This window comes from Gallus gallus, chromosome 6 (genome assembly GCF_016699485.2).
Source record: "Gallus gallus isolate bGalGal1 chromosome 6, bGalGal1.mat.broiler.GRCg7b, whole genome shotgun sequence".
NCBI lineage: Eukaryota > Metazoa > Chordata > Aves > Galliformes > Phasianidae > Gallus > Gallus gallus.
In genome coordinates, this window is record NC_052537.1 from 2538541 (window position 1) to 2551742 (window position 13202).

The following is a 13202-nucleotide window of genomic DNA, read 5'->3' on the forward strand; positions in this document are numbered from 1 at the left end:
GAAACATTACTTCAGTAAATGATCCAGGGTCTCTCAACGGTAAAAACAGAGCAGAAAATTAAGTATATATTCTTTGCTACACCACAGCAAAAAGCAGTAAAACTGCTTCACTGCATTAATGCTATAAAAAAAAAAGGGTTTTGTGGCGATAATGGGAAAAAGTATGTAAAAGCCTGTTTGATTGTCACTTATTGTGGTAGAAACAATTAGCAATGCGGTTTTATAATACATTGGAAACTGTTTTAAGTGAATATCAGAAGAAAAGAAATTCTTCTAAGTTTCAAAATATTTGGATCCCTAGGTGTGTTCATCCCAACTTTTTTTTTTCCTTTGAAACCATTTTTCTATTTCCTTTATAAAAAAGCAAAGGAATTTTTTTATTTTTTTCTTTAAAAAGGTGGATTCAGTTCTCTTTCCCATCCTCAAGTCCTATCAGGTTAGCAGCATCATTCTGACAATGGCTGTTCTCTTCCATTTGAATCATATTTCTCCAAGGAACCATCATATCCAAATACTTAGTTTGTTCTTCCTATGAATACCTTAGCAGTTCTGGTCATTAGTGCCTTTCCTCCTCTGTCAGGACTGTTTACAGGCCATCAAAACAAATTAGGCTTGGAGAGGTTAGTAAATTAGAATAGCTTACAATCAATACCATACTTATTTAACAAGTAATAAATAACCTATAAGTGCAACAGTGTACATCATTTTGTTCTTCTTACTATTTGTGTAAAGCAACCATCTGATCTTACCAAGTATATTCACTGAAATTAAAGAACAAAAATTGGAAGCACTGTTTTATTAACGCTACCATACACAAAATAGCTGCCATTATAGTAATTTCCCACAATTATGTTCTTCAGAACTCTTTTATTCTTGGCAGTCCTCTAAAGGAGCAGTGCTGTAGTCAAACTGCAGCTCTTTTCTAAGGTTTCCTTCAGTGCTCTTCAGTGACTTCACCCCAAACAAAATACTCACCCCAGCCTCTCTCATATTTCAAATCCACACCTTCCTCTTAATAAATAAATAAATAAATAAGCATATACATATGCACACATTTGTTCTATTATTAGGGAAGCAAGCAAAACATGATGGTTGTTTACAAGCAGAGCAACAACCATGTCCGCAATTAAGAACTCAACATGGGCAACCTTTGCTTTGTTTGAAAGAAATTGATTTTGAGATGCAACAGCATGAAATTATACACTAAGAAGCCACAGCAAAACAATGTGGAAAAAAAAAAGAACTACCAAGATCCTAAAGGCAGCAACTCTTCCACAGCAATTGCCTGAACCTGAACACAAGAAAGCTGTATCAGAGAACATGAGTTGCGCATGTGCATGCATGCACAGACATCAACAAAATGCTTTGTGGGCATATCAAAATAATATTGTCCTATTTACAGAGCAACTTACATAAGGGGAAAACACTAACAGGAAGTCACTTACTTAAAACATAAATAAGTCTGTTTTTGAGCAGCTTAACTGACATATTGATGTTATTCCCATCCTAAATTCCTAGAAACCAGGAGCTTGTCACAAATGAACAATTTACAATTTTAAGGCAACATAATTTGATTTGTCCTAGATGAAGACTTCGATTAATTTTATTCAGAGTCCTATTTAGAGGAAGTGCACTATGTTTCTATAGCCTCATCACTATGTTAATTTGTGTTCACTTATTCTAGAAGGCAAATACTTTTGACAGTACACATCTGTTCTGGCTTTAGCATTGGAAGTTAAGAGCCAGGTCTAGCAGAACTGCTTTGTCTTTGCTCCTCTCCCTTGAGCCCTTAGCTCCACCAATGAAGACCTCGATCACAGCTGCCCGCTGCCTGCACAAGCAACTCCTGCCCAGCCCAGCCAGGCTTTTCTAGGCTGTCACAGATTCATTAAGGTTGGAAAAGACCTCTAAGGTCATCTAGCTCAACCATCAGCCCACCACCAGCATGTCCCTCTGTGTCACATCTACACATTTCCTGAATACCTCCAGGGACAGTGACTCCATCATCTCCCTGGGCAGCCCATTCTGATACCGCACCACTCTTTCTGAGAAGAAATTTTTCTTAAATATCCAACCTGAACTTCAGCTGGTGCAACTTAAACTCTTGTTCAATGGCTAGTTACCTGGGAGAAGAGGTCAACCTCCGCCTCACTATAAACTTCTTTCAGGTAGTTGTAGAAAGCAATAAGGTCTCCCCTGAGCCTCCTCTTCTCCAGAATGAACAATCCCAGCTCTCTCAGCTGCTCCTCATAACGCCTGTGCTCCAGACCCCTCACCAGCTTTGTTGCCATTCTCTGGACATGCTCCTCGATGTCATTCTTGTAGTGAGGGGCTCAGAACTGAACACAGTACTTGAGATGCAGTCTCACCAGTGTCAAGTACAGAGGGTCCCTGCTCCTACTGGCTGCACTATTTCTCATACAAGCCAGGATGCTATCAGCCTTCTTTGCCATCTGGGCACACTGCTGGCTCACGTTCAGCTGCTGTCAGCTAACACCCCCAGATCTTTGACCTCTGCACAGCTTGCCAGCCACTCTGCCCCAAACCTGTAGCAATGCATAGGTTTGTTATGACCAAAGTGCAGGACCCAGCACTTGATCTTGTTAAAGCTCATACAAGTGGCCTCAGTCCATTGATCCAGCCTGTCCAGATCCCTCTGCAGGGTCTTTCTGCTTTCAGGCAGATGGACACTTCTTCCCAACTTGATGTCATCTGCAAACTCACTGAGGGTGACTCAATCCCTTCATCCAGATCTTCAGTAAGGATATCAAACAGAGCCAGCCCCAGTACTGAACCCTGGGAAACACCACTGAAGACTGGTTGCCAGATGGATTTAACTCCATGTTACCCCAAGCTGCCATTTCAGTATGGCATCTCCAGTCAAAGCTGGAACAGCCTTTCCTCTAGCCACAGAACAAATAGGTTTTCTCTTCTCTCACTGCCTTTTTCCCCCAGAAAATACACTGGAAAGTAGCAACTCTAAGATTTGTACTTCCACACCAAATGTCACCAAAGTAGGTCAGTAAGTGCAAATTTCTAGGCTGGTGAGTCACACACATTATCATCACATAGTCTCACTTCCTTTTGACACTGCTCAGTATTTAAAAAAAAGCATGGATTTCTTTTTCTTTTAAATGTTAAATACAAAGGTATAATTATCTCAGATGAAAACATTTCATCCTGGGCAAAACACAATTATTTAGAGTAATTTAGAAGAAAAAAAGAAAAAATATTTTGCTTTTATCTGAGTTGATTCTGTATCTGTTTATTCCAAGTTACAGATTGTGAATGTGCTTCCTATTTAGTTGTTTGAGAGTCCACAGATCTGAAAGGGTACTCAGGGCTGCAACTGGCTGAACAGTGAGGCCAAATGCACATCACCTTAGAGGAATCTGGAAAGCAAGATACATCTCCTCAGCTTGGAAAGGTGCTTTGTTATCAAAAATATAATGGCATGTGTCCCCCTACCGCTTCTCCTCAAAATGGAATTTAGCTTTGGTATACCAGTGTTCACACACAACTTGAAATAAAGCTGGAAAAAAATGTTTTCAGGTGATGTTTGGCATGTTTAACAATATACTAGTTTCTAATATTTCAGAGAAAAGTAAAGAGAAGCAATAAGCTTTGGCCACATTGTCCTCTTAAAACAGTTGTCAGTGGAGTCTTTGTAATGCTATAAGGGTCTGAGCTTCTTCACAATTTATTTCAGTGAGAGTTTTGCATACATGTCACTTTGGAAGCTCCACGTTTTACCATCTACTTTGAGAGCAACACAAGGGAAAGAAAGAAAGAAGAAAAATAGAGCAACGAAGCAGTCGTCCTCCCCAATAGCTAACTGCTTTCTGACAAATAGGGTTTCATTCCATGCTCATGCAGTTCATGCTGAGATTCATTTACCTGACAAATTACTCCCCAAAACTTCTAGCTTCATTATTTCCTTAAATAATTATGCCAGCTTTTTTTTTTTCTCTTCTGGTGTGATTTGTGACGGTAGCAAACATCTGACATCATGTTATACAGAAGTTTCTTTCCAATTAATATAATGAAACAAATGTTATTTTAAGAATGCTTTGTTTTGCAAAAAGGCTGTGTTCTAGGTAAACTTCAAATATATAATGTAAAGATGCACACACTTTATTGCACACTCAACTACAATTCAGCACACAAATAAATCAGTTGCACAGCACAATAAATGTAACTTTTTCACTCTACTGTTATTATTATAGTGAGCATGGTATGATCTATTCAGAAAGAACAGTTGGACAACATCTATCGAAGAGACTCAACTTCAATTATGGCCAAGAGTTGCTATGTACTGAAATTCCTTCTACCTGAGGACATCCCCAAACCATAAGATGCTATGATGGCTCTGGAAATATCTATTGCTTTTTCAGTGCAGGAACCCTAGCACGTGCAGAGGTGACTTCAAATCCTTTCCATTTTCAAATCCATTATGAAAATTAATATCTCATGTTCACCTACCATCTGCACCCTGCACCAGGCTCTGATAGGATCAATTAAGCAAGGAGATCACACACATTTCTCTAGGCAGGTCCCAATAGCAATGAGTCTCTTCTTCATTTTCTCCTGGCACAACATTTTACTGACAGCCTCACTTCTCTCTCATTTTTTAATTGAACTTACAATGCATCTCCCTTTCATTTGCTCTTTGTTTTGGGGAGTCGTCTCAGTTCATCATTCAGATTCTATCTAAAATTGCTTCATGCTACTACTCACATATTTCTACAGCTACTTCCCCAGGTCAAAGAAATCAAAAACAATTCCAGACAATCTGAGGAAACATTTCCTTGGGGGACTTAACTATTCCTAACACTAATTTGTGTTCTGTTTGCTTTGCAACCATCTACTAGTGGCAGAACATCCATCACCATATCCTGATCACTTGCTTCTGGGCCTGCAGATACTCCTGAGCTGGTATTTTTCCAGGGTCAGGATAAAAACTTCAAAGGTTCAGAATACAGCAGCAGAGAGCTTTGCATAGGATGTGGAACCCTCCTTATGGGATCAGTGAGACTGTACTGCCTTTTTGGGTGTCCCTACTATGCCACGTCATGCAATATTGAGAGTGCCTTCCTTGCTCTACCATGTGTGCTCTGTTCCTCAGCCTTTGTGAGCACATGGGTCTCCCAGGAGATTCAGAGAACTGAGCGGTGGCTGAAGAGAGAAGCCTAACAAAAACAAGCTTCAGTTATTGCTAGAAGGGGTAGTGCTAGGGCTGAAGGATTACCTTCCTGGAACTTAGCCAACATATCTGTGTCTGAAGTCCTAACTTCTGTAGGAAGTGCCATATGGAAAATCTCATTTAAAACATCAAATGTGGAATGCAGAAGTCTCCTTTCTGTCCTACTAACATCCATTGAATATGGTCATCTGACATTACCATAGCTCTCTGGTGAAGTTCTGCCCAAACAAAAATCAAAGTGTGCAGTCTCTACGTCTGCAGACAAATCTCTTATTAAAGTACACCCTAAGCAATGGAGTCAGTCAGATTCCACATCACTGCTTGTGACTGATGCAGCTGTGGCATCAAAACAATTTTACTGTCACCACAACCTCAGCTCAACCTTGGAGGAAGAAAAGAATCTATAAAGATGGAACGTGTATTTCAAAGAAGATATGCAGTTTCAAGCCTGAGGCTAATAAATCAGCCATTAAAAAATATTTTTAGCTAAACTCTCCATTAACCCAACTTTTGCAGCAATGGGCACTGCACATAAAAGCTTGCAAATAACAAACTTGACTGAACCAGATGGAAGGCACTGAACAGAGTTCTTAAGTGAACAAGACAGCTGTTCTTCCAACGTCTTGCTCCTGACACATTCAGTCAGGCCCTGTATGAGCTCCTAAAGATGTGCAGATCTGAAGTTATGAAGTCTATTTCCTATTTTCAGCATTCCAGCATGCAATGTGAATTTTGTGAGAGAGAGCTGTCAATCTTTAAATATCAAAGGCAATTAATACCTCATTGTCCATTCACTAGTTTGTGTTTTTCCACCACAAATCTAAGACAAATTAAATGCCATGAAACTGCTTATTATCTTTTATCCCTCCTATTCAATTCCTCTGGATGTGCTATATGCAGCTAATTTTGTTTCTCTTACTATTGCCTGAAAAGATGGGAAGCAATTACATGTAAATTTACCAAACCTACGTATGCTGTAGAATTAAAGGGTAACTATTCACGTTTTGTTCCACACTGAGTTAAGTTTGCATTTTGCTCCAATTCATAATGAGAATTATTTTTTTTTACAGTGATGTATTGATATGAAATGAGTATGGTGGGGAGGGGGGTGCAGCTTTTGCTCTCTATAGTATCTCATCTCAAGGCTGAAATTGCACCTATTTCCAAGGCTGTTTATGTACAACATATGGCACCAATGTCAGTGTTCTTCAAACATGCTTCAACACAGATTTATTACCCAGAAAACTTTAAGACTGATAAATGCTTAATTTACAGCTTCATGTAAAATTATTAATCTAATAGCAAGGCAGATGAATGGAAACTAGTTTTTGTTTCCTTCATGTCATGTCCCAAATGTTACTGTTGTCGGTTACAAATGCTCATCTGTTGAGGTCAATGCAAAATGCAAATTTAACTCAATGATGCAAAATCAATTCTTAAAATCTGTGATGTCTTTAAATCTTTCAAGGTAGTTATTAATATCAATTGATGAAGCCTCATAAAGCTGCTGCTGGGTAGCTAAATGGAAAGAAGAGACTAAAGCAAGGTGAAAGAGTCAACAGATCACAAAAGGAAGAAAGAAATGCAAATGTGTTTGGCTTTCTTGTGGTGTACTTATGAGACAAATGACCATATGCAGAGGGATAACAAAATTCAATACAAACATAATGAACCTAAATGGGATTTTGTCTGTGTTTCCACAACTGATGTGGTCTCTGGCCATGAAGAAGTATCAAGGGTCACACTAGACACAGCTACCACTGAACATCAAAGGCAGTCTCTCAAAAGCTCAGTGAGCATTAAATAATTGATGTTAAAAGCAAAGATCTACACATTGTATTTCACAGGAGTAAAGGGTGTTCAGCTGAGTCTCCATGGCAATTTTGCATTGAAAGAAGCCTGAATGATATTTATTATTTTATCTGTTTATTCGTTTCAGACTTTGATCCATCTCCATGAAACTTCAAGCCTTTCATTAAAGCCAGAACCTAATATTAACAACTGAGTTTCTGTAATGAAAAACACTCCCCATATGTTGCATGACAAGACAGTGCCCTGTCACAGTGAAATACCGCAGAAGTTCTCATATCTGCAGGAAAGCACAGTATTTAACTACTGGATTTTTCCCCGGGGCATAAACCTCTATCTTACACAAACTGAAATAACCGAAGTATTTAATATTTTCTAGGTTCCCACCTCTTTCACTCCTGCTTGAGTATTTATTTTTTTTACTTTCCAGGAAAAAAATAAAAAATAAAAAAAAGCATTCTATTGTCGAGAGTCTCCTGAGAACAGGATGATACTGCAGAGGATAGCTGTAACAGAGATGATTATTCAGTTATCAACATCAACAGCAGGACTTGAAAAAACACACACTGGTACCTGAAGAATAGTGTCTTACTAGTGGCTTTCATGACCTGGCAGGAAAAACAACAAACCCACTGAAAGCCATGATAACCGCTTTGAGGACAGAGTCAACAAATCCTCGTTGTCACACTCCTGAAGTCTGCCAAGAGCTCTAATATAATTAGCAAGGGTTTTTTTTGACAAGATAAGGCAATCTAGCAGTTACTGCACTGGGCTGAAATGAAGCAGCTGAGAGCTGAATCTTTTACTCTGCCACTGATCAAGTGAGTAGCCTTGGGCCTCTCACTGTATCCCCCCAGTTTCCCCCGGAATAGAGGGAATGAAGCTGATAGCAGTTTGAGATACAGCTCCGTTGATGTCCTGTCCTTTCAGATAGACTAACATTTCCATTCTGGAACAGAAACGTACCACCAAAGAGAAAAGCTTTGTCCAGAAAACCAGAACATGCTCAACCTGAGGCTGCTGATTTCAAATGGTTCTTCTAAAAGAAGAACAAATTGAGGATGAAACATTGATCGTATCTGTATGGTGATGCTTTAGGTGATTATACTTTATATATACACGCAGCAATGTTGTATCATGATCCGGCAATTCATGTTTGAAATGTCCTGACAAGGTTACACTATGTGACAACTGCATTCTGAGTACTACTTCTCCCCAGTATCTGAGCAAAGAGGTTTCTGAGCTTTCCATGAGACTCAAGATGCAATGACGCTGTATGAGGAAAGGCTGAGACCTGGGCCTCAAAAGGCTGCTGTAGCTAAACTTCTGAACAATGCACCTTATTGATGCACAGCCTCATCCCTATAATTTTTTTATAATTCTTTATAATAAAAGTAAGCCATCCCAATGCGTCAGTGAATGATCAGTCCCTTTACAATTGCATTTATCCTATAAAAAACTAGAATGATGAATCAGCTTGCTAATTTGAAAAGTGGAAGTGCTCTAGACAAGCCCTGCAGTGGATACTATCAACTTGATATATTTTCAGAAGAATTTTACACAGAAATAACACAGATGGAATAGAAACGGGCACTTAACTCCATTTAATTACTACCGTGTATAATCTTTCCTCTGTACCTCATTTTTACTGCAGCACAGTACTTGAAATATCTCAATAGAGTAAATCCCTGTCCATTATTTAGACAGAGGAAGATGGAAGTTTTTCTCTTCCATACAGTCAGTCCTACTTAAGGTGTCTAAAAGCACTTTACAGAACAATCAGTTAAATTTTGGCAGACAAGCAGTTACAGCTGAAACAGCTGGGAGCAGTAAGGTCCCAATCCTGAAATGTCTTATCTGTAAAACGTATGAAGGTTATCAGCCACTGTTGGCACTGTTGTTCTTATTTCAAAAGTGTGCTGGAGGGAGCGTGAATATATATTAAAAAAAATAGGCTGTAGGGAGATGCATTTGAATATAATGTGTGAATGTAACGAAATTATTGCTTTTATTTCAGGAGATAAACTTGTTCTTTATCAGTTCATATTAATTTAACCAAATATTACTCCCACTTCAAAGCTGAATTTTAAAAAAAAATTGTATTTTTTCCCTCTAACGTTCTCATCTTCAGATGTTTTCCTCAAAGCTTTTTAATAGCAAAGGAACGAGTCTTCAGCTATACTCCCCTTGTTCTCCTTTTTCTTCATTAGGGTATTACTAGCTTAATTATCTGGCGTGCACTATCCTACTAGACAGAAACTTTGTGCCTCAAAAGTGTTAACAATTAAGAAAGCAGTAACAACAAAGAATTCAGCTGGAAGAGGATCACCCTGAAAAGGCTAGCAATTGCAAATCAAAGATCAAAGCAGGAATACCCTACAGTTTACTTATGGCACAAAGCTAAGCAGTGAAAAAAAAAGAGGATTATTTACTTGTATAACATGACGAAAGGTGTGAATGCTGTCAATGTCTCCTCCCTGCAGACATTTAAACCAACAGAAAGCTGACAAAATTCTCAGACTGATTCTGGGCAATCTGCTTTCTTCCTTTAAACCAATTAAAAAAAAATGTTTGGAGATCAATCATGTAATCAGTGATTTTGAGCCACTGTTTTCCCACAGAGATATTTTGTTAATTATCCGAGATGGGGATGATAATTTGCATCTCCTTTCAACAAAAATGGCAATTCAAAACCTTCTTACAGACAGCAGAATCTCAATAACCTATCTGTTCACACACCTATGAGTTTCTGTATGTTTCATCTTCTTGAGCAAGCCACGGTCTTCTAAACGCCATAGCTGTGCTCAGACAGGAGCACGTAACTTCATCTTCACAAAGAACGTACTGAGATTTATTCCAAAATACAGCCAAACTCATTTAATCTTCACAGCTGAACATGCCATTATTCATTGCTCAGCAGAAAGCTTTCTTTCTAAAATCCATTCAACCTCCGTACTGGTATCTTATGCTATGACTCTTTGCTTTCTCTAGCCCTTATTCCGTTAAACCAAACAACTTTGTCCGTGCAAGATAACAACCCCTTTAATATTTACATTTCACTTATGTAAAAACAAAACAAACCAAAAAAACTTGACAGGTTATTCTGCAAGGTGTTATGCCACCAGGCCAGATGGCTAACACCACATTCATATATTTTTAACATATCCTTTCTTGCCATAAGAATTTGGCATTTTGGGTCACAAACTAGCATTTGTTGCCACAGGAGCCTGTCGAAGCAAGCATTCTCAGTAAGTACAAAATAGTAGACAAGTCAAAATCAGATACTAAAGGATACAGCTCTGTTCATTCTTTCTAATATTCCTAATCAAATAGATGCGGTTGCTGTGGAGAGGAAGGGCAGCAGACAGTGGCCAGGTTCACCTGCTCTCCATACCTAGTATTTCCTGCTGCCATCTTCAGAGGCAGAATGCTGGGAACGTGGTCGTGACCCAGCAGAGTTTAAGTCATTGTTATTTTTCTGAGAACCTGTTTCTGTGCTCAGTCATTTATTTAACCCTGATTTTATCACTATCTGCAGCTTTTCTTCTCATTAGTAATGAAACTTTCTATGAAATACCTTTTTGCTTAATTACAAATACTTCAGATTTATTTTTCTGCTCTATCTTATCTCAGTGAGCCTCTTTGCCTCTTCCATCTAAAGGTCACATTCAGAGTCATAATAAAGCAGCACTCTTCTACCTGAGCTTACAGCACTGGGACAAATTGTGCAGGAACACAGATAAAAGGAAACTAAAATATGAAACATTTAGGAATGGCACTACTCCAATGCATGTGAAGTAAATACTTATCATTGCTCCTCAAACAATTTCTATTCCTAGCAAAATCTGGAAAAATAGATCCACATTATCTATTTAATCATTTTTACCTGCACATTTTATGTGTTATACAACACCAGTGATTAACATGTTTCTGAACACACTGTAGCAGTCACATTGCAATGAGTAAGTATTAAGCCAGGCATGAGTCCATGGGTTTAAAAAACAGCTGAATTATATACCATCTGCAGCACTACTTAAGTCAAGGTCAGAACTGTGGCTGAAACATGCAAGTCAACAGTTAATGCAGAGTGGCCTAACACTTAGCTATGCAATAAATGAATACTCTCACAACAGACTGATTTGTATTCGACCTCACAACAGACCAAAGCATACACACATACACACAAGATCAACGAACCAGATAACAGTGACAGAAAATGAAGACATTATCATATGTTCTACTTTACAATTTAGTAAGGCCTGGTGAATTACTAGGAAGAGGCCAGAGTAAATTGCTGAATTCAAGCACAAAGATCTAACTTAAGGCAAAGACCATATTTCTTCATCTTTAGTCAAAAGGTACTGTTGCCTGATAAATAGTGGGACTTTAGGGATGCATCCTTGCCTTTGTATTCACATAATCATTTGAGCTGGAAGGGATCTTTAACGGCCATCTAGTCCAACTTCTCTGCAATGAACAGGGAAATCTACAACTAGATTATTTAGTACTATGTCTTAAGATCTCTCACTTGGTTAAATTACAGTCTACTTAAACATAAGGAAGAAAGACCTCAGAGTAATTACAATGCATGTATGCCTAAGGAAGTAATACATAGGTGTATTTTCTAATTTTTAATAATTCTGTTGCAAGAATCTAAAGTCAGCATGGTTAGAGAGCCTCTTTAAACTCATTTTACACATAATGCAATACATACATACATATATATGTATTCAATACATAATACATGTATGTACATATGCATGTATGTATGTATACATACATATATATCTATATATATATAAAGAAATACACATTAGTTAAATGCACTACATTCTGTGTAATGGGCAATGTGTGAATTTAATATGAAAATATATTTAAGTGTATTATCCATTAAAAAACATTTTTCGCATACATATATCTGCCTTAATGCATAAAAATGTTGCATTCAGATACCCATAAGAAAATATCTCAGACAATACCGTATGTATTGAGCACATTTTTAGATAAATCATTCTGCAATTATTCTGAATTATTATTCCATTTTGCCAAAAAGCATATTTATCTAAGTAAGATAGGTTTAAGACACTACACCAGACAGAAATCATTAACCGGAAATCACAGAATCATAGATACACACTTCTCACTCTGAAGCTATTAAACAGGAAGTTCTAATGTTGGAGTGAAGGGTTACTGATGGAGCATTTTGAAATTTACTGTTATAAACTGGAAAAAAAAGAGGGGGAAATGGTGTAAGAGACATTTCTTCACTCATTAAAAAATAATATTTATATCCAGTTACTTATTTACAAATGGAATCCTGAATGAAATCTTCCCAGAGCTTTCATACTATAGCAAACCTGGCCATGAAGGTTAGAACACAGCATGAGTAAACTGCGTATCTTGTATAGCATTTCTTCCCATAGATTCAGAACCACTATAAAAAGATGATGATTCCTACGTGACAGATGGGAATAGAAGAAACAGAAGCAAGCCAAAGTTATTTCCTGAAGTTACACCTTCTGTCACAGCCTGGAAAAGAAGGCACTGATTTCTGTATCAGTGACCAACCGGAAAATTCTTCTCGTATGAGGATGAATAAGTCTATTCTCCATTTAAATAGATGTAACAGACTTATGCTCATTCATTACACTGCACCGGCTTTGATCTTCTGTATTCCTAAAGAGGAGGTCAGCATCATAAAGCTCATTCTTATGTTGTGGAAACTATGGCATGTGGCACAGTGACAGCCTGCCAAGGTCCAAGGTCAGCCAGCAAGTGCGTGACAGAGCTGGAGGCTGAAACTAAGTACGCTCAGCCTCGTCATGTGCTCATCATCTAAGCCAGTAAACACCTACCAAGGGCATGCAGTACTTAAACACAACTCCAGATCAGTCATGTGCACCATCCTCAATGCTTTTTTCTTAAGTCCTGATTTTATTTTTCAGGTCTTATCTACAGAACAGTAGTATTTCTCCCCCCAAAACCAAGAAGATGGGATTTTCATGTGACAAGATAGAGAATTCATACCAAAGTATTAAACTGCAGACGAAGTGCAAGTTGTAATTACATGAAACCCATGTACTACCACTGCATTATATATTACAATGTAACACATTTTTCTTAATTGCAAGTATCTAATTCCAAATGTACTATCAATCTTTTCCTAAGCATGAAATATAATTCCCCTGAT

The 13202-nt window shown here is 38.0% G+C and overlaps 1 protein-coding gene across 7 annotated transcripts in view; it reads right to left on the reverse strand.

Moving 5' to 3' along the window:
• Window positions 1-13202, reverse strand: part of GRID1 (glutamate ionotropic receptor delta type subunit 1) — a 522559-nt gene that overhangs the window by 198500 nt on the left and 310857 nt on the right. The gene's annotated exons all lie outside the window — the stretch shown is intronic.